General features: G+C 39.6%; 1 protein-coding gene across 3 annotated transcripts in view; it reads right to left on the bottom strand.

Moving 5' to 3' along the window:
• Positions 1-27264, bottom strand: part of GTDC1 (glycosyltransferase like domain containing 1) — a 493004-nt gene that overhangs the window by 14075 nt on the left and 451665 nt on the right. For 2 of the 3 annotated variants that reach the window (XR_003514505.1, XR_003514508.1), the window contains 3 exons: positions 25649-25747; positions 20577-20677; positions 19195-19280 (listed from right to left, as the gene is read on the bottom strand). The gene's annotated coding sequence lies outside the window, so the exon portion shown is untranslated. Of the gene's footprint in view, positions 1-18582; positions 19281-20576; positions 20678-25648; positions 25748-27264 lie in introns of those variants that run through there. The other variant, XR_003514506.1, reaches the window with a different exon arrangement.

Raw genomic sequence — 27264 nt, 5'->3', positions numbered from 1 at the left:
TGTATGAAACGAGATGCCAGTCCAGGTTCAATGCACGATGCTGGATGCTTGGGGCTGGTGCACTGGGACGACCCAGAGGGATGGTGTGGGGAGGGAGGAGGGAGGAGGGTTCAGGATGGGGAACACATGTATACTTTAAAAAATTTAAAAAAAAAGAAAAAATACAGTTAACAAAAAATATTAAAAAAAAAAAGACTACTAGGCAAATGGAAATTCTGTATAATGTTGTATGGAATTTCTTCAACAATATATATTTCAGTAGAAAAAATTTATATTGTTGTCCAAAATTTTTGACATTTTCCTTGATATTGTATTAGTAAGGATGCTTAATGCTAGCTACTATAACAAATGAAATTAAAAGATGTTTTATCTTTGGAAGAAAAGCTATGACAAACCTAGAGAGCATATTATAAAGCAGAGACATTACTTTGCCAACAAAGTTCCGTAGAGTCAAAGCTATGGTTTTTTCCAGTAGTTATGTACAGATATGAGAGTTGGACCATAAAGAGGCTGAGTGCTGAGTGCTGAAGAATTGATCTTTCAAACTGTGGTGCTGGAGAAGACTCTTGAGAGTCCCTTGAACAGCAAGGAGATCAAACCAGTCAATCCTAAAGGAAACCAATCCTGAATATTCATTGGAAAGACTGATGCTGAAGCTAAAGCTCCAATATTTTGGCCACCTGATGGGAAGAGTTGACTCATTGAAAAAGACTCTGATGTTGGGAAACATTGAGAGCAGGAGGAGAAGGGGGCAACAAAAGATGAGATAGTTGGATGGCATCACTGATTCAATGGACATGAGTTTGAGCAAGCTCCGGGAGATAGTGAAGGACAGGGAAGCCTGGCATGCTGCAGACCATGGGGTCGCAAAGAGTTGGACAAGACATAGCGACTGAAACAACAACAAAAACATAAAAAATAACCCCCAAATCTCAATGGACTAACATAATAAAATTTATTCCTTGCTCACAAAATAGTTAAAAAGGCTTTCTGAGGGCCTCTTTCAAGTGGTGACTACGGGATCCAAGCTCTTTTGTATGACTTCCACACATGATCTCCATTGCTACTACTGAAAGAGAAGAGAACTTGTGAAAGATCACATGGACACTTTTCTGTCCAGTTCTGGAAGTGTTGTATATCATTTCCATCAATATCTAGTTGGCCAGGACCTAGTCACATGGTCCGACCTAAAGGAAGCTGGGAAATGGACTATCCCTGTGTGCACAGAAAGAGGAAATGGAATTAACAAGAATCTAACCAGCTAGTCTCTGTCACAGGTACACAACCAAACCCAAGAATTATACTTTTCTTGGTAAACTTATCTGCAATACTCTTTAGAATTTTGGAAGGAAGACTATTTTGCCATATTTCAATGGATTCTCAATACCACATAATTAGGGATGAAATTGTATTTGGGATATGAATGAACTCAGAGACTCATAGATCTAAGACCTGGAACTGATCTTGAGACTTCCTGGTTGAATTCACCTCTTTAGGTAGGTAAGAGGTGCTCTCCAAAGACCCTTTTATAATCACTGGGAATTTCTTTAATGATTTTTCTCCAAAGACATTGTATTCAGAAATAATTTGTTTACCAAACCACATTTACTGAACAGTAGTATTTATTTTTCCCATGCATTATTAATCAGAAACATAAAACTGCAAGTCAAAAGTTCTGAGCCCAATATGAAGTCTTACACTCAGCTGATGTAAAAAAGTCAGCCAGAAGCAAAGAAACTGGAGTTCCAGGGAGTCTGTGTGTTATTTCAGTATTGTTGAATGAATTTGGTTCAGTTTAATAGCTCAGTCATGTCTGATTCTTTGCGGCCCCATGGACTGCAGCACGCCAGGCCACTGTCCATCACCAACTCCCAAAGCTTACTCAAACTCATGTCCATTGAGTTGGTGATGCCATCCAACCATCATGTCCTCTGTTGTCCCCTTCTCCTCCGCCTTCAATCTTTCCCAGCATCAGGATCTTTTCCAATGAGTCACTTCTTCACATCAGGTGGCCAAAGTATTAGAGTTTCATCTTTAACATCAGTCCTTCCAATGAATATTCAGGACTGATTTCCCTTAGGATGGACTGGTTGGATCTCCTTGATGCCCAAGGGTCTCTCAAGAGTCTTCTCCAACACCACAGTTCAAAAGCATCAATTCTTCGGCACTCAGCTTTCTTTATAGTTCAACTCTCACATCGATACATGACTATTAGAAAAACCATAGCTTTCACTAGATGGACCTTTGTTGGCAAATGTCTCTTTTAATATGCTGTCTAGGTTGGTCATAACTTTTCTTAAAAGAAGCAAGCGTCTTTTAATTTCATGGTTGCAGTCACCATCTGCAGTGATTGAATCATGTCTCCCAAATTCTGTTGGTGGAGCTCTAACCCCTGGTGTGACTGTATTTGTAGACAGTGCCTTTTGGAGATGATTAAGGTTACATGAGGTCCTAATCCTATAAGGCTGGGGTCCTGACAACAAAAGAGACACTAGAGATTCTCTGTTCACACACATAAGAGAGTCATGTTGAGACACAGCAAGATACCACTGCTTATAAGCCAGGAAGAAAGGTCTCTTGAGAAACTAGCCCTGCCAGTACCTGGATGTTGGCCTTCCAGTCTCCAGAAAGAATTGCTATTCAAATAACTCAGTGTGTGGCATTTTCTGATGGCTGAATTAGCTGACTAAAACACTCAGTTAAAGGTATAATTTCCATTGTATCTCTTGAAAATATACCTCAAATGCTCACTCTGTTCTAGTCAGTTGTGATCAGCAGCAAGTGTATTTCCTATCTTTTTATAAATAGCCTTGCTTATCTGGGGAAATAGTATCTCAAATTTTATTTCTTCTGGGTGTAACTGTATCAAAAAACCCTAGCTAGAAGAATTAGCTCCATAAGCATGCACTTATATAAGACTTGGTATTTATTTGTTTCTTGTTTGCTTGTTCTTCACTATACTGTCTCACCTACTAGAGGTTCAAATTCTAGCTTTCATATTCTCTTAGGCAATCATTGTATACAATTACACATGTACATTAAATGATGTGAAAACTTTCAACCCAAGTTATCATTTTCAGATTCATGCAGAGAATGAGAAAAGAAATCATGATAATGAAATAAAACATTTACATCTGCCACCAGGAAATCATTTCCTCATCCTTTCAAACAAGAATCAGTACATATAGGTTCAGAACAAGTGACTGAGGCAACACGCCAGGGTCATTTTTTCAAAGGCTTGAAACCTTATTTTGCAAAGAGGTGCTGGTTATGGATACATGCCACACCCCTCTCTCCCTCCTATTCCATGTATGACTCTCATACTTGCATTTCATGAATCTGCTTCCCTGTGACCATCACAGACTTAAAGAATGTGAAGACTGTTAGAAAGCAGGATTTAGCATCCCCATTTTAATAATAAATACAAACACACACTTACCCAGTACGTTTTACGCCTGCCTGCAACAAAAACAGCTGAACAGATTGTGATGAAATTCAGAGACTGACAGTCTGACAAAAAATCCCTTTTTGTCTAAAATCTGGCTTCCATAGGTTTTTGCAAATCTAAATATTTGATTTTGCACTGGAAAAGGAGCCAGTCTTATGTACAATTTATAAAATAAATGTGTAGATACATGTTTTAAAATCTCCAAATTTTGTCAACACATACTGTCCAACTTGAAAGACTTTTCTCCCCCATTTTTTTCCCTATGACTTGGGTGTATTTTTCTCCTGCCTTTTAAGGCTTTAACTATATTTATCTAATAAGAACTCTTTTGCAAACCAGTGTTTCAATAGTGATTTAACACTAGTTTCAGTGTCAAATTGCCCTTTCCACAGCAGGGAGTTTTAAGCCTTGCTGTATTATACTTCCAAGACTCTCAGGAGCTGGAGTTGGGAGATATAATATTTTCTTTGAAGTTTGCCTTTCACTACACACTGGGATGCAAACAAGCTTCAGTTACTCAGCAGTCAAACAATTCCATCACACAGGGACCAGAGCTAAATATTGTACCAAATTTTCTAATTATGTCTTTGTGATATTTGCTGCACGAAGTTAGGTGAAGTCAAACTAGGATCAATAGAAAACTCCTTGTCTAAACAGACATCTGAACCTTGAGATATTTTGTTTATGGCCTCAAAATTCCCCTTCAGCAAGTCATAATTACAATAAAGATAATTTAATTGACAAAAAAAGTTATTTCTGGTAAACTCATATATATGTTAAAGGTACTTATTGTATCAGAGGTGTATATAACCAGGCTATAGACAAATGTGAAGTTCCAGGTTAAAACACACATATTTTATTCCCATGTACCTTATTATATTGCCTTTTATGCTTTATATATCATAGCAATTTAGCTGCCTTAGTGGTATTTCTTTAAAGGATTTCTCAATCATTTCATAGCCTGAAAGCTGAACCTTTTCTTTTCATGAGATTTTTTAAGTATATGCATCATTCTTTTCTTTCTTATTAAACAATGATAAACTGCCAAGGAGGTATCTCACCCATAAGAGAGAAGAAAAGTGTTGAAGAACATTCCATGACCCAATAAAAAGTACCACAGACTATTCCCTACAGAAGTTGCTGGCAAATCTCAAGGGCAAGTAGAGAAAGGCATGTCTATGGAGGCATCCCAGAGTTCTGAAGAGCTGAGGAACTGAGGAAAACACTTTCTGCTTTATTATAGAAAATCTGTTTCATTATAAAAATGTAAATATTTCATGCATGCATGCTCAGTTGTGTCCAACTCTTTGGGACCCCCATGGGCTCTAACCTACTAGGCTCCTCTGTCCATTGAATGTGTTCCAAGGAAGAATACAGGAGTAGGGTTGCCATTTCTTTCTCCAGGGGATCTTCCTGACCCAGAGATCGAACCTGCATCTCTTACATTAGTAAGCAGATTTTTTACCATCGCACCACCAGGGAAGCTCAGTAAATACAATATTTCAGTATTGCTCTAAAAGTTAAATAAAAATTCTGATGTATTTTGATAGCCATTAATCTGCACTCATCTAACATGCTAGTAAAGTAATGCTCAAAATTCTCCAAGCTAGGCTTCAGCAGTATGTGAACCGTGAACTTCCAGATGTTCAAGCTAGTTTTAGAAAAGGCAGAGGAACCAGAGATCAAATTGCCAACATCCACTGGATCATGGAAAAAGCAAGAGAGTTCCAGAAAAACATCTATTTCTGCTTTATTGACTATGCCAAAGCCTTTGACTGTGTGGATCACAATAAACTGTGAAAAATTCTGAAAGAGACGGGAATTCCAGACCACCTGACCTGCTTCTTGAGAAACCTGTATGTAGGTCAGGAAGCAACAGTTAGAACTGGACATGGAACAACAGACTGGTTTCAAATAGGAAAAGGAGTACGTCAAGGCTGTATATTGTCACCCTGCTCATTTAACTTATATGCAGAGTACATCATGAGAAACGCTGGGCTGGAAGAAGCACAAGCTGGAATCAAGATTGCCGGGAGAAATATCAATTACCTCAGATACGCAGATGATACCATCCTTATGGCAGAAAGTGAAGAACTAAAGAGCCTCTTGATGAAAGTGAAAGAGGAGAGTGAAAAAGTTGGCTTAAAACTAACATCAGAAAAAAATAACATCAGAAAAAAAGCATGACATCTGGCCCTGTCACTTCATGGCAAATAGATGGGGAAACAGTGGAAACAGTGGCTGACTTTATTTTGGGGGGCTCTAAAATTGCTGCAGATGGTGATTGTAGCCATGAAATTAAAAGACGCTTACTCCTTGGAAGAAAAGTTATGACCAACCTAGATAGCACATTAAAAAGCAGAGACATTACTTTGTCAGCAAAGGTCCATCTAGTCAAGGCTATGGTTTTTCCAGTGGTCATGTATGGATGTGAAAGCTGGACTATTAAGAAAGCTGAGCATGGAAGAATTGATGCTTTTGAACTGTGGTGTTGGAGAAGACTCTTGAGAGTCCCTTGGACTGCAAGGAGATCCAACCAGTCCATCCTAAAGGAAATCAGTCCTGAATGTTCATTGGAAGGACTGATGCTGAAGTTGAAACTCCAGTACTTTGGCCACCTCATGCGAAGAGCTGACTCATTTGAAAAGACCCTGATGCTGGAAAGATTGAAGGCAGGAGGAGAAGGGGACTACAGAGGATGAGATGGTTGGATGGCATCACCAACTCAATGGACATGAGTTTGGGTGGACTCTGGGAGTTGGTGATGGATAGGGAGGCCTGGCATGCTCTGGTTCATGGGGTCACAAGAGTCGGACAGGACTGAGCGACTGAACTGAACTGAATCTGTGACAGTATTATGGCAGTATCTAGAGAGACCCATATTTTATAAAAAAGAAGACTTAGGGGTTTCAAGAAGTTATTTGGCGTCTTCTAGATTGCTAGTTCTTCTGTGTATTCTTTCCATCTCTTCTTGATCTCTTTAGCGTCTACTAGATCTCTACCATCTCTATCCTTTATTGTGCCTATCTTTGGGTGAAATGTTCCTTTGATATTTCCAATTTTCCTTGAAAGGTCTCTAGTCTTCCCCCTTCTGCTGTTTTCTTCACTGTTCATTGAAGAAGTCCTTGTGTCTCCTTGCTATTCTTTGGAACACTGCGTTTAGTTGGATGTACCTTTCCCTTTTTCCCTTGCTTTTTGCTCTTTTCTTTCTTTAGCTACTTATTAAACCTCCTCAGATAACCACTTTGCTTCTTGCCTTTCTTTTTCTTTGGTATGGTTTTGTTAGCTGCTTCCTGTACAATATTGTGGATCTCCATCCATAGTTCTTCAGGCACCCTGTTTACTAGATCTAATCCTCTGAATCTATTCATCACCTCCACTGCATATTCAACAGTCAGTTCATTGGAAAAATCCCTAATGCTGGGAAAAATGGAAGGGGGAAAGGGAAGAGGGCATCAGAGCATAACATGGCTATATGGCATCATGGATGCAATGGACACGAACTTGGACAAACTTTGGGAGTTGGTGAGGGACAGGGAAGCCTAGTGTGCTGCAGTCCACGGGGTCGCAAAGAGTTGGAAAAAACTGGGCAACTGAACAACAACAAGAAGTTCACTAGTAATACAGCAGGGAAAGGAGGGAGTCTGACTCATAAGAAGGCGCCTTCAGCAGCATTTCCTCGAAGGCAGCCTCAGCTAATTAAACAGGGTCAACTTTGCTATGGGCAGTGGAAAGTATCCTTGCCTTGTCAGTGGGCTGACAGTTTCAGAGTATTAGAGTGTGAAAAGGAGAATGATTAAAAATATACACTAAAATATGAATTGGAGGTGATCTCTAGGAACTGAGACTGTGAATAATTTTTGTTTTCTTTTTTCTACTTGCTTATATTTTCTAACATTATAAAAATGAGGAGATATGAATTATATCATCAAAAAAAGCATTTAATGTGAGCAACCAAGATGTCCTTCAGTAGATGAATGAATAAATAAACTGCAATATATCCAGACAATTGAATATTATTTGCACTAAAAACAAATGAGCTATCAAGCCATGAAAAGACATGAAGGAAACTTCAGTGCATATTATTAAGTGAAAGAGGCCAATCTGAAAGGCTACGTACTCTATGATTCCAACCATGTGATTTGTGGAAAAGTCAAAGGAACATAGTAAAAACCAGTGCTTGCCAGGGATTGAGGAGGAGAGAGGGGTGAATAAACAGAGGACAGAGGATATTTAGGGCAATAGAACTAAATGATACTCTACATGTCTGGTACTGTAATGATGTATGATAATGTAATAATGGATATATGTCATTATACATTTGTCTCAGCCAAAAAATGTGCAACACCAAGAGTAAGCCCTAAAGGAAACTATGGAGTTAGGGTGATTAGAATGTGTTGGGGTAGGTTCATCAGTTGTACACGTGCACTACTCTGGTGGGGAATGTTGATAACAAGGGAGGCTGTATGTGGGTGGTGGATGGGGATATGGGAGCTTTCTAACCTTTCTTTCAATGTTGCTGAGAATCTAACTACTCTTAAAAAAAAAAAGTCTTTAAATGTGAAAAAAAAAAAACTAAAAGAATAAAAATGAAGAAATATGTGCTTTTGAGGTAGGAGCTAGATGGTTCTTGGGGAGAGCAGCTGGAGTTGTCCCCTGTGGACAGGTACTCCAAAATAAGAGGAGCCAGACAAGAGCTGAGTCCTGCCCAGGTAAGAGATAAAAGAGCACAGATGCCTCATTCTTGAGGTCAAAGAGACCTTCCGACTACATATGCACAGAAAGGCTCCTTGAAGGTCAAAAAGTGAGGGGACACCACCCATGGTAAATGATGCCAACCTACCCACAGTCCTCGTCATTAGAGGACTAAGAGATGCATGCACACCCATGGGAGGACCCTGAGACATACCAAATACAGACTTGTGCATCCATGCTAAGTCACTTCAGTCATGTCTGACTCTTTGCAACCCTATGAATGATATAACCTGCCAGGCTTCTCTGTCCATGGTATTCTCTAGCCAAGAATACAGGAGTGGGTTGTCATGCCCTCCTCCAGGGAATCTTCCAGACCCAGGGATCTAACCCAGTCTCTTTTCTTTGCTGCACTGGTAGGCAGGTTCTTTACCATGAGGACCACCTCAAATATGGACTCAGAAACAGGCAAAGCAAGATGATTGGCAAAGGAAACCCAGAAGAAATGCCCCATAAAAGTGACTCACAGCACTGTAAGGGTACCAGTCTCTCTCTCTGAGGCCGCCTATGGGTCTATCCACACATACTCTTTTTCCTCTAATGAACACTTTACTTGTTTCACTACCCATCTCTATATGGAAGTTCATTTCTACAGAGTTGTGGGCCAGGGTCTTGTCACTGGTCACGGATCTTGTGGCTAGATTCAGTGCTCTCACTGCCTCATCCCAATCTCAATCTCTGGCCAGGAACTGAAATTGTGCTTCAATTGTGCAGGCGGAGGCCACCCGAGATCACTTTGGACAAATGAGTAAGTATTATCATGTCCTGCCTCTCAAATCTGGAGAAGGCAATGGCATCCCACTCTAGTACTTTTGCCTAGAAAATCCCATGAACGGAGGAGCCTGGTAGGCTGCAGTCCATGGGGTCGCTAAGAGTCGGACACGACTGATCGACTTCACTTTCACTTTTCACTTTCATGCATTGGAGAAGGAAATGGCAACCCACTCCAGTGTTCTTGCCTGGAGAATCCCAGGGACGGGGAAGCCTGGTGGGCTGCCATCTATGGGGTCACACAGAGTCGAACATGACTAAAGCGACGCAGCAGCAGCAGCACCAGCCTTTCAAATCGGAGAAGGCAATAGCACCCCACTCCAGTATTCTTGCCTGGAAAATCCCATGGATGGAGGAGCCTGGAAGGCTGCAGTCCATGGGGTCGCTGAGAGTTGGACACGACTGAGCGACTTCACTTTCACTTTCATGCATTGGAGAAGGAAATGGCAACCCACTCCAGTGTTCTTGCCTGGAGAATCCCAGGGACGGGGGAGCCTGGTGGGCTGTGCGTCTATGGGGTCGTACAGAGTTGGACACGACTTAAGTGACTTAGCAGCAGCAGCAGCAGCCTCTCAAATCCACTAAACTTAACCTAGACCCAGTTGTCATCCTCTGTAATACTAATATTATAAGGAAGAGAGGTCAGGTAAATATAGTTGAAGAGCTAATGATGGTGAACAGGTAAATGCTCAAAGTAGTCAACCGCACACCATTCAATGTTTATTCAGAAAAGTTTAAGATTGTAAAAATACGTATCATTCAAGCCATATTTAAAAGTATTACAAAATGCTCAGAAACCTCACCCTCTAGATGAAACTTCACAAATTAAGTCATTGACCTGCATTGAGTTGAACACCAAGCAAGGTGCCCCTTCTTCTAAAGTAATGAATATTCTTCAAACAGCAAGGGAACAAGGCTGCTGTTTGATGCTGATGACATTGAAAATTTAGGAGAACGGAAATCCCATCATTTTTCATTTGTATGCAAATTTGTCTGTTCCAGAAATTAACCCCCAGACCCCACGTCAGTTTTCATCTCCAGGAATTTTTTTTGCCAGCACCACACGGTGTAGGCTTGTCACTATCCTGAGGTCACTAGGCTTCCCCAGCTTAAAAACAACCACCACCCCCAAAGTCACAATGGCGCTTTGTTTACCCTCATTATTGGAGGATAAAGAGCAGTAGCTGGAGAGGCCTGTTGTAAAATGCACATCTCGAATGGCCGGCCCTGCTGCCAGCAGCATTGAAATGCAAACGGCAGATGATTTTGGCCAAATAGCTCTCATTGACCACTGGTCCCCATCTTAGATGAACCCGGAACAATAGACCAATCCTATTACCCTCCTTTTGAGCCAGATCTTCAACTGTTAAAAAGTTCCTTTGTTAATTCCCACCTTAGACAAATGTCACCATCTACATGTGAAGGGGAGAGAGGTGATTGAGGTTTTTAATTGATGTGGATTTAATTATGCTAATTTAGACAGCTGTAAAGCATTTCAGTATAGCTGCATAATAGGGAGAGCAAATACAGGTGCCCTTCACTGTAGGGGCTTAATTTTTAACCTACATAGCTTTAAAACAGAAAGGGAGTTCAAAAGCGTGGGCAATTTACAATTTATAGAGGGAGGTCCACCCACGCTCTGAAATGTTTAGCAGGCTCTACATGTACCTAAGAGAGAGTCGAAAGAAACCCTCAATTTTGATTGAAAACTTCAAATTTGTCTCTAACTATAAGAGGCAATTTAAAATGATGTGTATGTCAAGACTCGATTTGAGATAACACTAAACTAGAAGCTGGGAATTAAAAAATGACCTTTATTTTCATCTCGGAGAAAGAAATCTCACAATGGAAATGGTGATAAAAGCTAGCAAGAATTTTAAAAATTTTTGAAGAAAGGGCTTTTGAATTTTTGAACTTTAATGACAAGGTGAGTTGACTTCACCATGTATCTGACGACGACTTTCATTACCAGGAACGTGACATGACACTCAGTGTTATCAGCGGGAAAACAGTTTTTGTTCAAATTGCTGAATAATCCTGTTTTGATTTCTTGGCATTTTATCTGGAGTGAATGATGCAGCAGACCCTACTGAAGTTGTACTGAGTCTTAACCAAGTACGACCTAGGATCCTGTTTCAAGGATTAGATGCTCGAGAAACACTAAGTAGTTAAATCACTGCTCCAAAGGCGGCCTGGTTTTAAAGGGCGATGTTGCACAGGCCGGTATATAACAGTATGAATGAAGAGGAGGAGAATCAAAGACATTTTATAGCACTTTTAGTGTGCATGTGGCTTGCTGAGGAAGGGAGGTCTGAAAACACTCCAGCTCTTCTGTTCTCTTTCTCCTCTGGGTGACTCTTCCTTCAAGGCCCAAGCTGCCCCCTAGACACTGAGTCTCTCCTCCTAGGAGGCCTATTGCATTTCTAGAGGACAAAGAGCTTATCAATGAATCATCTTCCTTTCTCCCCGGCCATTTCCTTCTCAACCTTGTCAGGCTTCTCTTCTGTGCATTTTCCTTTGTCCTACACTAATCAGACATGTAATTAGCTGGCAAAGAAAAGAAGAAAGAAGCAGGGGCATCTGTCCTCTGTTTCACACAGTGGGTGGAGAGTGACCTTTCCAATCCTGCCCAGTTTTTGGTGAAAACACACAGATTTGGGCATGCATTTTGACTCAGGATTTTACTAATTCTTCCGATCTTGGATGAGCTGTCTAATTTCTCTGACTTCTTTGATTTATCAAATGAAATAATCATTCGTTGTTCATACATTTGTTGACTCTACCTATGAGCTGTGGATGAAATGTTTCTACTGTTCTGTCCAGCACACAATAGGTACAAATGGTCCTTGATCTGTTCCTCTCATCATCACCCACAACGCTTCGCGCTTTCTCCATCTCAGCACCCCACGCCTCACTCTGTCTTTCTCTGACCCATAGCTTTTGTTGTTATTATACTTTCATTTATTTACTTATTTAACTTATTTTTGGCTGTGCTTCTCATTGCGGTGACTTCTCTTGTTTGAGAGTACAGGCCCTAGAGCACAGGCTCAGCAGTTGTGGCGCAGAGGTTTAGTTGCTCCAAGACATGTGGAATCTTCCTGGACCAGGGATCAAATCCATGTCTCCTGTACTGGCAGGTGGATGCTTTACTGAGCTACCAGTGAAGCCCAATTCATAACTTCTTTACTCTTGTTCTTTGGGATACCATCATCTTATTTCTCCACTCTTGAAAATTTACTCTCTTTCATATTGTTTTTATTTCCTTCTCTTCTGCTCACTTATTACTATTTTTTCTTTTTGTTATTTCTCAGAGATTCTTTACCATCTTCCTCTCATCTCTTTTCTGTTTTGGGTTATAATAGGAGTAGAGAAGAGAGGAAGTTGTTAAAATTAAAATGAGGATCTCAAAGGAATGGAGAAAAAATAAATTAACATTTAAGAACCCTAGTGATAAGACTTCCCTGGCTGTTCAGTGGTTAAGACTCCACAATTCCAACGCAGGGGACTAGGTTCCAACCTTGGTCAGGGAACTAAGATCCCACATGCTGTGTGGTACAGCCAAAATAATAATAATAAATAAGAAGAAGAACGCTAGTGATAAAGTTCTGATATCACTTGTCTAAAGGAATTCAAAATAGTGTCAGTTCAGTTCAGTTCAGTCACTCAGTCATGTCCGACTCTTAGCGAGCTCATGGACTGCAGCACACCAGGCCTCCCTGTCTTTCACCAACTCCTGGAGTCTACCCAAACTCATGTCCATTGAGTCAGTGATGTCGTCCCCTTCTCCTCCCGCCTTCAATCTTGCCCAGTATCAGGGTCTTTTCAAATGAGTCAGTTCTTCACATCAGGTGGCCAAAGTCTAATATAAATCCATATAAAGTATTTCTTTCTGTCTCTATGCTATAAGCACTATCTAAAATATGGAAACCAGTCATGTAAAAACAATATAGATAGGCCTGGTGTGCTGCAGTCCATGGGGTCACAGAGTCAAATACAATTTAGCAGCTGAACAATGAACAGCAAAAGAAGAGTGTAATTTTTGGAAATTAAAGCAAAAAGGTCAAATGTACTTGTTACAAATGTGTGAGCAGCACTGAAGAACAGAAGTAGAATATATAATTTCCATTTAATAACAAAAAAATCAAAAACAAAGAAAAACCAATTAATCTAAATAAGAATAGAGAAAAATAGCAAAATGAAACATGGTAAATAGAAATCATAAAGACAATTAAAGTAAATCTTTCTCCCTCTTTATGCATATATACACATTCTCCTGTTTCTGGTTCTCTGGAGAACCCTGACTAAGAGAACACGGTTGAAGGTTCATAAAGATAGTGACTTTTGGTAAGAAAAGGCATTGCATTCAATATTATGAGAGACAATAAGAATTGAAACTAACTAGTTGATCTGAGAAATGAGTGGCAAGACTGAAAATATCTTAAATACATAAACATGAGATAGCTTTGAATTGGCACATTAAATATCAGTCAATTATAAGAAAAATTCTTTTATATCTAAAACTAGAATTTCCAGTGAGATTAAAAAAAATAAGTAGAATGGCTTAGTATAACTTTTGCTAGAGAAAGAGATGAAAAACTTAGTTTTATTCAGCATCTACTAGATGTCCAGCAATTTATGTACATAAAGTGAGCACTTAAGTATCGTTTATTTTCACAATATTTAATTATCACAATATAATTCATCACATCTAATGATCACAATATCCTGCTGGTTAGACCCCAAGTTTTAAGGAGATCAAGTCACTTGCCAATGGTTCCTCAGAAAGCAATGGATTATGGGGGCTGGTAAGCCTGAAATCTGCAGAACAGACGGGAGACCCAGAAGAGCTGATGCTACATCTTGAGTCAGAAGGCAGTCTGGAGGTAGAATTCCTTCTTTCTAGGGGGACCTCAGTCATTTCTCTTAAGACTTTCAGCTGACTGGGTGAGGACTACCCATGTTATGGAGGATAATCTGCTTTACTCAAAGTCTACTGAGTCCAAAAGAGTCACCCTTAAAAAAAATATCTTCACAGGAACATCAGACTTGGTGTTTGACCAAATCTTGGTTCCCCAGCCTAGCCCAGTTGACATCCACAATTAACCAGCCCATCAGGTCATGGCAATTCAATTTGAGATCAGCCCTTTACCTTAAGGCTCCTGTCAGGGCCAAGCTCTCTGAGCTAGCCTGAAGATAGAACTCCTCTCCAGGGGCATGACCACCTGCCAGCTGGTCAGTCTCAGAGGCATGTAGCTCTGAGGAGAAAGGAGGCTGAAGAGTGACTGGCTTGTGAGAAGCAGCAAGAGAAGTACCATCAGGGCCAGAGAATGTCATGAGGATGCAAAACTCCATAATAAAAACACTGGCCATTAAAGAGACAAAAGATAACTGGATCTCTAGAGGTACACTCATGATATTTCAGTCCTCAACTGAGTCCTAAATGTGCAGTTGTGATTATGTTTGAACAATTTTCCAAAATTTTGAGACTTCTGACTGTAAGATTACCATTTTTCCATATTGTTATATATGGTCTTAATCTATTTGGGAGGCTATAACAAAATACCATTAGATGGGGTAACATAAACAAAAGAAATTTATTTCTCACAGTTCTGGAAGCCAGATGTTCAAGATCAGGGTGCCACCCTGGCCAGGTTCTGGTAAAGGCTTATTTCCTGGTTTATAGATAGCCATGGAGAAGGCGACGGCACCCCACCCCAGTACTCTTGCCTGGAAAATCCCATGGATGGAGGAGCCTGGTGGGCTGCATTCCATGGGGTCGCTAAGAGTCAGACATGACTGAGCGACTTTACTTTCACTTCTCACTTTCATGCATTGGAGAAGGAAATGGCAACCCACTCCAGTGTTCTTGCCTGGAGAATCCCAGGGATGGGGGAGCCTGGTGGGCTGCTGTCTATGGGATCGCACAGAGTCGGACGTGACTGAAGCGACTTAGCAGCAGCAGTAGATAGCCGTCTTCCAGCTGCATCTTTACATGTGGAAGGGGATACGGAGCTCTCTGGGTCTCTTATATTGAGACTAATTCCATTCATGAGAGCTCTACTTTTAGGACCAAAGGCCCTCCCTCCTTATACCATTACATAAAGCATTAGGATTTCAATGGACTTCCCCAGTGGCGCTAGTGGTAAAGAACCTGCCTGCCAATGTAGGAGACATAAGAGATGTGGGTTCCATCCCTGGGTCAGGAACATCCCCTGGAGGAGGGCACGGCAACCCCTACCAGTGTTCTTACCTGGAGAATCCCGTGGACAGAGGAGCTTGGCGGGCTATGGTTGCAGAGAGTGGGACATGACTCAAGCGACTTAACAGCAACATTTCAATATAGATATTGGTGGAGGTGGGGGATGGGGAGGTGGTAGAGCATAAAGAAACATTCAGATCATAGTTTAGATCCTTATATAGGGCCAGTGACCCAGATTTTCTAGTTGCAGAGCTTGGCTTGCCCGCCTCCTAACCTGGGGCAATTATTTTGACAATTTAAACCCCAGTTTTCGTACCTGTTAAATGAAAATAGTAATATCATCTACTTTAAGGTTGTAGTGAAAATTAAATAAGACAATCAATATATCTAAAGCAATAAACATCATGCTTGGCCAATAGTAAGTGTTCCATGAAAGTTAGCTGTTATCAATTCTATACATCTCCTCCATCAGTACCATGCTGAAAAGTTAACCTCTGGCCACTACAAATGCCTCTTGTTTTTGATGTTTCTATGATAGGTTTTTAAGTTACGTGTTTGTGAGTAAATTTTTAATTTGTTTCATTTGTTTATCCTGTAACTTTTGGGGTGCCCATTAAAAGATAAGAACATGTTTGTAATAACTTTTAAACTCCCCATAAAGTCTGGCAATTCCTAGTGACTTTTAGCAACATTAATAAGTGTTTATTGAGAACATACTATGGTCACGGTATCACTCTAGGTGCTACCGTGGGCCGTGCTATTCACTATCATGAATGAATGCATTTATCATTGAGAAAACTTTTCATAAAGTTTTTATACAAAGTCTCAGTGCTGAAGTAAGAGTGTAATAATATGATTCTGAAAGGCATACAACTGGATGTCTATCTGGGAGGGACACAGACGTAAGGTTCAGTGAGTCATGTTCAGTTTTCAGTGTCTACGCAATGCCTGCTATGTGCATGCAGGACAATCCTTAGCTTCAAAGGTGTTAGAAGATGACTTACCTTAAAGATGTATTCTTTGTTTATTAGCTTTTGTTTGGGGAGGTGATCTATGATTGTGAAGTTTTATTAAATCCTAGCAGCATTCTTGACACTAAACAAACACAGTGAGCTGCTAATCACAGCATGGGTCATTTATTTTCTGTTTTGGGTCACTTCTTTCCTCTATTGAAGGAAAGGAACATGACAGCTCTCTGTTAATAATGCCAAACTCAAAAATCCATTTTCTTTCTAAAATCTGAGTATCATGTCCCTTTAACCACACCTCCTTTTTAAACCTGGCATTCATTTCTGTCCATATTTTTCAAGATCCTACTTAGTAACTAAGACATGCCACCTGAAAGAATTGAGAGGTTAAAGGAAACCCGAGCCACCATCACCGGTTCCTACGAGCAGAGTCGATTATGCTTTCAGAGCTGCTATGTGCATTCTCCCTTAGCCCTCCTTCCTCACAGAACCCGAAGAGCAAAACAATACATCGCCCCATGAATATATTATCAGTACCAACTTGACAGCTTCGCTGTTGACGATACTGGTTGTACTTCATTTCCCTCCTGTAATCCAAAACCAGATCCAGCCCCCCTGGGCCCAGACTGGGGCTGTACAGCAGCTGAAGGGCCAACTGCCAATGGGTCTGGAACAGAGTGTTTCCAGCCTCGGCACCTGACTTCCTGGCTGCCTCCATGTCAGGTCTCATTGGTTGATGTGGCAGCTGTGATTCTGACAACAAGCTTGGTGTTGGGTCAAGTTTTTGTTTGGCTGACTTACTCCCATAGAAGCCATTTTCCTTGACTCACCCTTGATTACTGAAAATACTCTTTATTACCTTTTAAAATCATGTGATATCCATAAGTAAAAATTGGGATTAACACTTTTGAAAGCATTACCCATGACTGATTTTTTTTTTTTTTTTAATGCTGAAATGCAAGAAGTAAAGCCAGAGGCAGCTCAATCCTGTGTTTAGCACAGTGGTGTATCAAATACCATTTGTAACTTCAGAATAAAATGCACAGCTTTTTTCCTTGTTCTTAGGAACCTGGATGAAATGATCACCTACGGAAACAGTTTACAGATGCAAAAGTATATAGTGTTTATATATTAGAAAGCTTGACAGAATCCTCCTTTAAAAGACTAAATAGTTGTGTTCTAATACAAAGAATGTGAAATAAAAACATGTATAACTTTATTGATAAAACAGGGTTTTCATTCAATAGTTGTAAGACAGGATACTTGCAAAACTTGCTTATACAAGGGAAAAGGTCTCAATGTGGTGGCTTTCTTTATAATCCAAACACCATCCTCCCCCAAAACAGACTGAAATAATTAATGTTCAACATATGAAAATTCTATATGGTATAACTTATTTATGCTTTGTTAAAAAAAAGCCAAATTGAATGCCAGCACTTGAGATCTTGAAAATAATGCCACATGTCTTGATAAAATAATTTTTTATTTTTATTGATACTCCTTCTTATATGTTGATATTTTAAAGAACTATATTGTTTTTAGTATACATATTTATAAAATATCTAAATATTAAAGAAATACACAAAAGTAGAAAATAAAAGTCTAACCACAGATATTTTAATATGAACAGCTTGATGAATAATCCTTCCAATTTTTGTTGCTATATTCTAATGTATATGGACATAATCTTGACCGAATTACTTTGACTACTTCTTAGACTTTTTTTCATTTCATAATCTCTAAAACTATCTCATTCTTTGAATACACACATAACAGTGGGTAATAAGAATGTTATAGTCAGTCATGTCCAGCTCTTTGTGACTTCATGGACTGTCCACGAACTTTTCCAGGCAGGAACACTGGAGTGGGTTGCTGAGCCCTTCTCCAGGAGCTCTTTCTGACCCAGGGATGGATCTTTACCACTAGTGCCACCTGGGAAGGTCTGTACAATATATATGAATATTAATAGAGTAAGTTCATGGCTTTGCGACCAAATGGCTTGACTGAATCTGAATCCTAGCTTCACTATTAGTAATTCTGTGACCTGGATAAGTGATTTTCTCTGTAATCCACTTTCTACACTTATAAGGTGTGATGTTAACAATACCTCCTTGAAATGGTTGTCATGCAGGATGAGGAATTACTGCTTGGTGTTGGTAGACATGCAACCATGATGGTACTGCTACCATAGATGTTTGATTCCTTATTATCAATTTCATGTTGATGGACATATAGATTGATTGCAATTTTTCTTCTCATACATCATGCACTAATGAACATCCTCCTAAGCAGAATGCTGTGAGTATTTCTAAAGAGTACATTTTAGAAGTGCAATTTTCTAATCAAAGGTGATATACATTTTTAAATGATAGATATTGTTGTGTAATCATCCCCTAAAAGTAACTATTTACTCTGTGAATAAAAGTGAATGGAAAAAGCTGGGGATCATTAGAAATATTTTATTAAGACTTTCATCTATGCATCAAAAATGCATAACCCTTTTTATACAAAGAAGTGGGGGATTACTGTAACACAACATAAGTAACACTTGTTTTATATTATCCATAAAAATCAGAAAGCTTTTTATGCATAATGCTCATGATTTTCAGTTCTGCAAGTCTTTGAGCCCCTCTTTCTCCAGAGAAAGAATTCATAGCATATTGTCTTCCTATAATCAGTTATTATTTATTAACTGCAGAACATAATATTCCATCAGGCAGCTATTCATAAATATCTACCAATCAGATGTGTAACAAATGCTTACTAAAATTAATAAGTTATGAAACAGAACAATTATATCATATTCTACAGGTGTGGTAGCAGTGGTTCTGAAATCCAGATTGAACATAGCCTGACCACTCTACCACATATTCAGAATTTGAGATGGTTCCAGCTACTTTTCTGGAGTTATACCAGAGCCCAAAGAAGGAAAAAAAAAAAAAAACATACTGAAAGCAAATGCTTTAGTCTGGTAATACCTGGTATACCTGTGGTGTGAGAGGCTATGTCCTCAAGCAGTGAGCACTGAATATTTTACAGCTTCTGGAAATACTTACACATTTCTTTCTAGTTCTTCAGCATACAGCTCATTTGAGGCTTTATCAGGGATCATCACATCTGATGCAATGACAGTAGTCCATCTCTGCGTATCAAAACAGAGTCCAAAAATTTTTTTTAAATAATGAAGAGATCTGACATCACATTAACAGAAAGGTAAAGATAAACATTTATATTGGAGAAGCGGTCTATGGGCAAATGTGTTCTCTATACAGTACCACAAATACTGTGTTCTTTACAAAGCTGTACTGCTCTCTATGTTCTGTGCTGTTGACATGCCCTAACACCTCTGCACATGGAACTTTAAAATAGAATAATAATATTTAAATATTATCATTGAGACTTTTACCTCACCATTTCTCAAAATAGGTTTGAGAAATGTGGCACTGATATTTTTCAACCTCAAGTGAAATTTTTTTTTAAAAATGGGAATTTGGGGACAAATAAGTGAATGAAGGTTTGTAGTTTAAAAAGAGTTATCCAAGAACAATACTGCTTTATATAGTCTCATATTTAACATGTCTTAAGCATAATTAATTTTCTACCTTAATTTTATTTTTTTACCTTATGTTAATTAAAAACTACAATTTGTCTATAAGAAGATGAGCCTGATTCTTTGGAAGTAATGTTCAGTTGGTGTTATTGGTATCATAAGAGTTTTAGAGTATATTATAGAATATTCTGGCACTAGACACTAAATTGAAATTTTAAAGAAAATGTTGGAAATAGCTGTAAGGGGGAAAAAAGTAGCCTTTTAAATCTAATTTGTTATGCACCACAGTAGGGTAATGGATGCAATGAAAGTTCTTTTATTGAGTTCCCATGTCCAAAAGGTATTTAGGGAGCAAAGGATGTTAAGCAGACCCCCTGCAATCCACCTTTAACTGAAGATAGCAGGAAATAAGGTATATCGGTCTGTGTCCTCCTGGTTTTTATTTCCTCGGGAGAACAGCTCTTGCACAGGACACCTTAGGCTGCTTAGCCGATCACAAAGGGTGCACTAGACGCCCTCGCTGGCTGCTTGAATAGCCTGATCAGAAGGGTAGCCGAAACCATACCGGGAGTTCAATCCTTCAGGTGGGTCTTTTCAAATTCCAATAGAGAGAAGTTCCTGGAGAATTGGTAAGGATTTCACTAGTCCCCAGCAGGTTTGAGATCAAAAGCTTTGGTTAAATAAAAGCCTGCTGGGAAATCTTAAAACCTCTTTGTGATGTAACTTTAAAAAGTTAATACAAAGAACCCTTAGACTGAAGCCATAACAGCATGAACAAAGAGTATATCAAAACTGATTCCATTAAGGGAAAGCGGACATACAAATTCACTTAATTTAAAGAGCAATCCAGTTATATTACTGTGTGAGAGAATAGAACTTAGACCATACCATCGAGCCCATTTAGAAGATGTGCTCATTTCTTGTTACGTATGCCAACTTCATTCTTGGTCATTCAGATATGCTTTCTAAACAACTTATATATTCATTTTCTGAAAGGAGAAAGAGTGATGTGCATTTAAACTCATTCCTCAAGAAGATACTTTTAAAACAAATTAAAATTAAACTTGATGGGGACCCATCCGTCAGTTGGTTATCTCTTTTTCATGGTGTTAAACTGCTAATTGCCCATCCTCCTTAAAATAATAAACCTTCAATTGATATTGATTAGATCATTAATGAATGCATTAATTAAAAGGTAATTTTATAATTAACACCAATTCATTTTTTGGCAAGTCACACAGTTTTATTAAGTAAAGTCATCAGTTAATAGTTTCATGGAAATATTTTACTCCATCAACAACCCCCCAAAAACCTTTATTTGATTTTAATGTCTGAATTTTGCACTTTGTTTGAAATCTTTCAAGACATTTTCATGTACTCGATGTCTCACATTTTCACATTAGTCATGTGAGATGAGGTTAACAGGTTAAGCATTGTTTTTCTTTTTATTTTTAATAGATAGGGATGCTGAAGTGCACTTATAGTACAAATAGCATGCTCTCCACTGCACAGCTATTTAGAGAAGGCTCAGACTAGGACCCAGAGCTCCTAATTTCAAGGCTACAAAGTTTTCAATTGAGCAATGTCTCACAGACTTTGGAATGCAATTGCAGCTTATGTTAAAAGACAAAGTGAGGCATATGAAAAATTTTAAGAGTCTACTTGAGCAAAAACCAATTTGAATTAAGTAGCATTCAATTTTGCAAATAGAAAGTACCTCTGAGGAGCTGTACAAAATGAAAGACTTTTGTAGACAGAAGGGAGCAGGAATAAGGGTGTTATACTAAGCTAAAAAGTGGGTTGGTTATTATAAGATAATTTTCCTTTAGGGGATAGCAGGGATCTACCAGGGTTTCCCATAGTGGCAAGAAGCTGCCTGCCAATTTAGGAGACCCAGGTTTGACCCCTGGGTTGGAAAGATCCCCTGGAGGAGGGCATGGCAACCCACTTCAATATTCTTGCCTGGAGAATCACATGGACAGAGGAGCCTGGTGGGCTACAATCCCATTGGGTCGCAGAGAGTCAGACATGACTGAAGCAACTTAGCACGCAGCACGCAGGGATCTAGCAGGCAGATTATGTAACTAATAATCTAGAGATTATTAGTTATTCATAGCTAATATGGAGATTCCTGATGGACTGGTCTAAGATTGCATTTCTAGGAAAGCTGAAACTGTAATTAAGTCTCAGTTTGGTGATACAGTGTTTATCATAAGTGATCACATTTGGAGCGTGTTGTCTTATTTTTAACACTTAAGTCACACACAGTGGGATTCATCCCAAAGAACTCTTTTCAAGTGTGGTCACTACGGACCATGAATATCCCCAGATTCTCATATTGATAGATGGAGAGACTGATCCTTCTACCATATCCGGTTTTTCTCTTCTTCACTCCTCTCCTTTTATTTCTCTTCTTCAGCTGTTCTGTCATCTGATTAATGATTGGAAAATGAAGAAAGGCAAGTGGCAGATTAAGTCAATCTCTGTGGGGAAAGTATAAAAATCTTTGGGGGCAAGTACTCTTTCAATGAACCGTCCCAGTGATTTTCTCCCCTGCCGGCCTCAACTTTCTTTAGTCTCTTAAAAAACATGAACAAAGCTCTCAACTGACTAGCTCTATTGAAAGAGCTCTGTGTTCTTACAGTCTCCTCTGAAACAGCCGAGCCAGCAGCCCCGTCCATCCCAGGTGTGTGAGCATCTGTTGGTCGGCTTTCAGCTAATGATTTCCTATTCGTGTCTATCCTGACAGAATGTTCACTCAGGTAGGTGTTCTACTGAACAATTAGCCCTTTGTGATAAACAAAACAAAACAAAACAAAACTTCAACTCAGTAATGAAGGGAAGACATGTTTACTAAATCTGTGATTCCCAAATATGCTTATATAAGTGTATTTACATACACATTCTATATGGATTATATGTGTTCAAACAAATATAGTTCACCTATGAGGTTTTATTAGAATATAAACATTCTGCTCAAACACTAGCTCCATTTTCTTTTTTTTGTTTTTTTTCACTAGCTCCATTTTCAGGCAGAACTATGTGAACTAGCTTATCTTGATACCTTGGATACTTTCAAAGATACCCTAAGACCTTGCTAGGCCTGAAGTTATTGCTTACTTGTGGAGTGCTTTGAATTTTTAAATCCATTCTGATGTGTCACTGCCTATTCTCATATTGGAACTCCAGTCTTGAATTCCAAAAATTCAAAACCCACTACTCTAGCAAATAAATAATTCGAATATGAAATGTATTCTATGAGCCCCTGGCATACTATCACCAAGATTCTGGACTCCAAATAAGTTATTTTAAAAGTATATGTTATAGAATCAGTCTCAAGACATTTACACTTTTGTAGTGGAAAAAGTACCCGCAGAGAGAACATACAAATTCATGAACTGTTCAATAATTTTAAATGGATGCTGCCTCCTCTGTGACCCCACCTAATCTTAAATGTGCCGTGCTGTGCCTAGTCTATTCAGTCATCTCTGACTCTTTGTGACCCCATGGACTGTATGTACCCCACCAGGCTCCTCTGTCCATGGGGATTCTTCAGGCAAGAATTGGAGTAGGTTGCCATGCCCTCCTCCAGGGGATCTTCCCAACCCAGGGATAGAACCCAGGTCTTCCACATTGCAGAAAGATTCTTTATCATCTGAGCTACCAGGGAAGCCCATGAATACTGGAGTGCGTAGCCTAGCCCTTCTCCTGGGGATTTTCCCAACCCAGGAATCAAACCAGGATCTCCTGCATTGACGGTGGATTCTTTGTCAGCTGAGCTACCAGGGAAGCCCCATATCTTAAATACATCTACTGTAATATAACATTTATACACCTTATTTCAGGGCTCCCCAAAGCCTGAGTTGTGGACCAGTACCGGTCCATGGCCTGTTAGGAACCTGGTCACACAGGTGAGTGGCAAGTGACTGTCACTCCCCATTGCTCTCGTTACATCCTGAAACATCCCCACCTCCGTCGTCTGTGGAAAAATTGTCTTCCAAGAAACCTGTCCCTTGTGCCAAAAAGGTTGGGGACTGCTGTTTTACTTCACGTGGAGTTTCACGTGTCTTTTTCATCAGAGTCAGAGACTCTTATTTATTATTGCTTCTTCACAGTGACTATCACAGAACACATGATAGGTGCTCAATAAACACTGCTGCTGCTGCTAAGTCGCTTCAGTCGTGTCCGACTCTGTGTGACCCCATAGACGGTAGCCCACCAGGCTCCCCCATCCCTGGGATTCTCCAGGCAAGAACACTGCAGTGGGTTGCCATTGGCTTCTCCAATGCATAAAAGTGAAAAGTGAAAGTGAAGTCGATCAGTCGTGTCCAACTCTTCGAAACCCCATGGACTGCAGCCCACCAGGCTCCTCCGTCCATGGGATTTTCCAGGCAAGAGTACTGGAGTGGGGTGCCATTGCCTTCTCCATAATAAATGTTAGCTGAGCTAATTAAAACTAGATGAGCACCTGGAGGACAAGAAGAACAGATGATTATGTGTGGATTTTTTTTTCAGTGTCCAAAACAGGAAAAGCAAAAATTAATATCTAGAATTCTTTTCAAAGGGAAAATAGCTATCTTTTCTGACTGCTAAATTATACATCTCACTGGAAAATATTCAAATATCTCAAGATAATTCTTCTATTAGAGAAAATCAGTTTTTATGATTTGGTGTATGTATATATCTCTCAGCTGTTAATCCATGTGCTTACAGGTTGACTTAAAAAATTGAAGTCATAGTATGTACATTTTGTTCAATGACTAGCTAAAAATTTAACATTATATTTCTGATTCCTTTCCATGATACAAGTGTTTCCCTTTAACTGGCTATGGTAGCCTCTATTTTGTATATTTCATCATGTATTTAATTCTATTGACAGATATTTAGGTTATATTCAATTGTTATTCTTATAAACAGTGCTTCAATAAATATCTTTTAACATCTTTGCAAATTCAGATTTATTTTCTTGGCACAAATTCGTAGACATGAAATGGACTTAAAATGTTAAACTATGTTGTTAAATTATTCTAGAAAAAAAGGATGTGCCAATTTACACTCCCACCAACTGTGTGTAAGCCATTTTCTCTATAACCTTGCCTGGATATAATTCATTTTAAAAATCTTTGTTAATCTAATAAGGAAAGAAGTTTCATTGGTTATTGTTGTTATTGTTTTTCCATTGTTGTTTTAAATTCTAGACTACTTAGGGACCTTTTAAATAAATCAGTTCTTGATAAATCACACATGGACCACCCATGAAACACGTTCAGCACCAAATTAACTCTCCTCTTCCACTCAGTTGCGTTTCCTTCTCTTTGCACGAGCACTAAACATGAATCAAAGAAACAAGAAGATCTTAATATTAGGTTAAACATACCTGCTGCTGCTGCTAAGTTGCTTCAGTCGTGTCCAACTCTGTGCGACCCCATAGACGGCAGCCCACCAGGCTCCCTGTCCCTGGGATTCTCCAGGCAAGAACACTGAAGTGGGTTGCCATTTCCTTCTCCAATGCATGAAAGTGAAAAGTGAAAGTGAAGTCGCTCCTTCGTGTCCCACCCTCAGTGACCCCATGGACTGCAGCCTACCAGGCTTCTCCGTCCGTGAGATTTTCCAGGCAAGAGTACTGGAGTGGGGTGCCATTGCCTTCTCCGAAACATACCTAGGAGAGCTGAAATATATATATGTATATATATATATATATATATATATATATATATATATATATTTTCATAAATAAATTTAAAACTAAAATGTGTAGGAGAGCTCAAATATATATATATTTTTTCATAAATAAAATCTAAAATAAAATGTGTTTGGTTATTGACTAAATTGTTTTATCATCGTTCCCCTCTGTTAATGTGGATAACTGAGTAAATGATAAAATAATTTACAAATTATATAACCCTGTTGTAGGAACAAGCCTACAAATCACATCAGTTACTGGTAATAAGACCACCTACCTCTAAGTTTTTTGAAGGCTCTACTGGGATTGTTAACAATTTGACCACAAAGTCTAGAACTCAAGAAGCTGCTGACATGATGTAGCAGTGTGAAAAAGTCTGTGAAACAAGAGAGAGGTGTCTAAGAATATAGCACTCATGACATGAATAAAAACCATTTTATATTTCTATAGTCCCAGTAAGTGTAGATGCCAAACCTTGCCTTGGAAAAAGAAATAGCACCTTTATACCTCAAAGCTTTACAACCTTATCCCAAGGAGTAAACACTGTCAATATTTCTTGCTCATGAATAATGGTAAGGTCTTTGTGAGAAGGTCTTACAGATTTCACAAATTTCTTTGTGGACTGGATCAGCTCTTCCTTATAGCCTTCCAGTGAGGATGAAATCTATATTTTGAAGATTGGTGTGAAGAGCTCTAGCCCCACTGCACTCTACAACTCACCACAAAAAGGAGCTGCAGTGAGCTGTCAAGCATGTTCACTGAGAGACAGTAGTTATATTAGTTGTCTATTGCTATACAGCAAACCCAAATTTTAGTGACTTAAAGTGTTAGTTGCTTAGTCATGTCTGACTCTTTGTAACCCCATGGGCTGTAGCCTGCCAGGCTCCTCTGTGGAATTCTCCAGGCAAGAATACTGGAGTGGGTAGCCATTCCTTTCTCCAGGGGATCTTCCTGACCCAGCGATGGAACCTGGGTCTTGTGCATTGCAGGCAGATTCTTTACCATCTGAGCCATCTGGGAATGCTAGTGACTTAAACCACACACATTTACTATCTCACAGTTTCTGTGAGTTTAGAGTCTAAGGAGAGCCTAGCAGGGTCCCTGGCTTCAGGGTCTCTCAGGAGGCTATAATCTAGACGTCAACTGGTGCCACAGTCACGTTAGAGCAGACAGATCTGCTTTAATGCTCACTTTAGCAGTTGCCTGGATTCAGTTCTTCATGGGCTATTGGAATGGTCTCAGCTCCTAGCCGGCCATTGGTCAGAGGTTGCTCTTGGTCAGATATGGCTCTCCAACATGGACACTTGGTTCTTCAAAGTCAGCAAGAGTGAGACACTGCTAGCAAACCAGAAGTCATGGTCTTCTATAACCTAATAACTTTGTTCATATTCTATTCTTTAAAAGCAAGTCACTAGGTTCAAGGCAGGGGAAGGGGTGAATTGTACAAGTTAGTGAATACTGGGAGTTAGGGAGGGCTTCCCGGATATCACTAGTGGTAAAGAACCTGCCTGCTAATGCAATAGATGTAAGAGATGTGGGTTCAATCTATGGGTCGGGAAAATCCCCTGGAGGAGAGCATGGCAACCCACTCCAGTATTCTTGCCAGGAGAATTCCATGGACAGAGGAGCCTGGTGGGCTGCAGTCCTTGGGGTCGCAAAGATTTGGACACGACTGAATTAGCACAGGGAGTCAGGGATCATTGGAGGCTACCTTAGAAGGCTGTCTACCACAGAGGATGGTTGCTCAGTTAGTAACAGGCATAAAGGACTCTGGGGAAAAGTGGAAAGGAGAGTGTCAGCAGACAAGGTAGGAGAGGAATTTTTCGGGAAAAGGCTCACAATAAGTGATACATACACTGTCAACAAACTAAGTTGAATCTGGGGGTCTCTAGC

This window comes from Bos indicus x Bos taurus, chromosome 2 (genome assembly GCF_003369695.1).
Source record: "Bos indicus x Bos taurus breed Angus x Brahman F1 hybrid chromosome 2, Bos_hybrid_MaternalHap_v2.0, whole genome shotgun sequence".
NCBI classification, from domain to species: Eukaryota; Metazoa; Chordata; class Mammalia; order Artiodactyla; family Bovidae; genus Bos; species Bos indicus x Bos taurus.
Note: the sequence above shows the minus strand (reverse complement) of the source record. Positions and strands in the feature narration are given on the sequence as shown.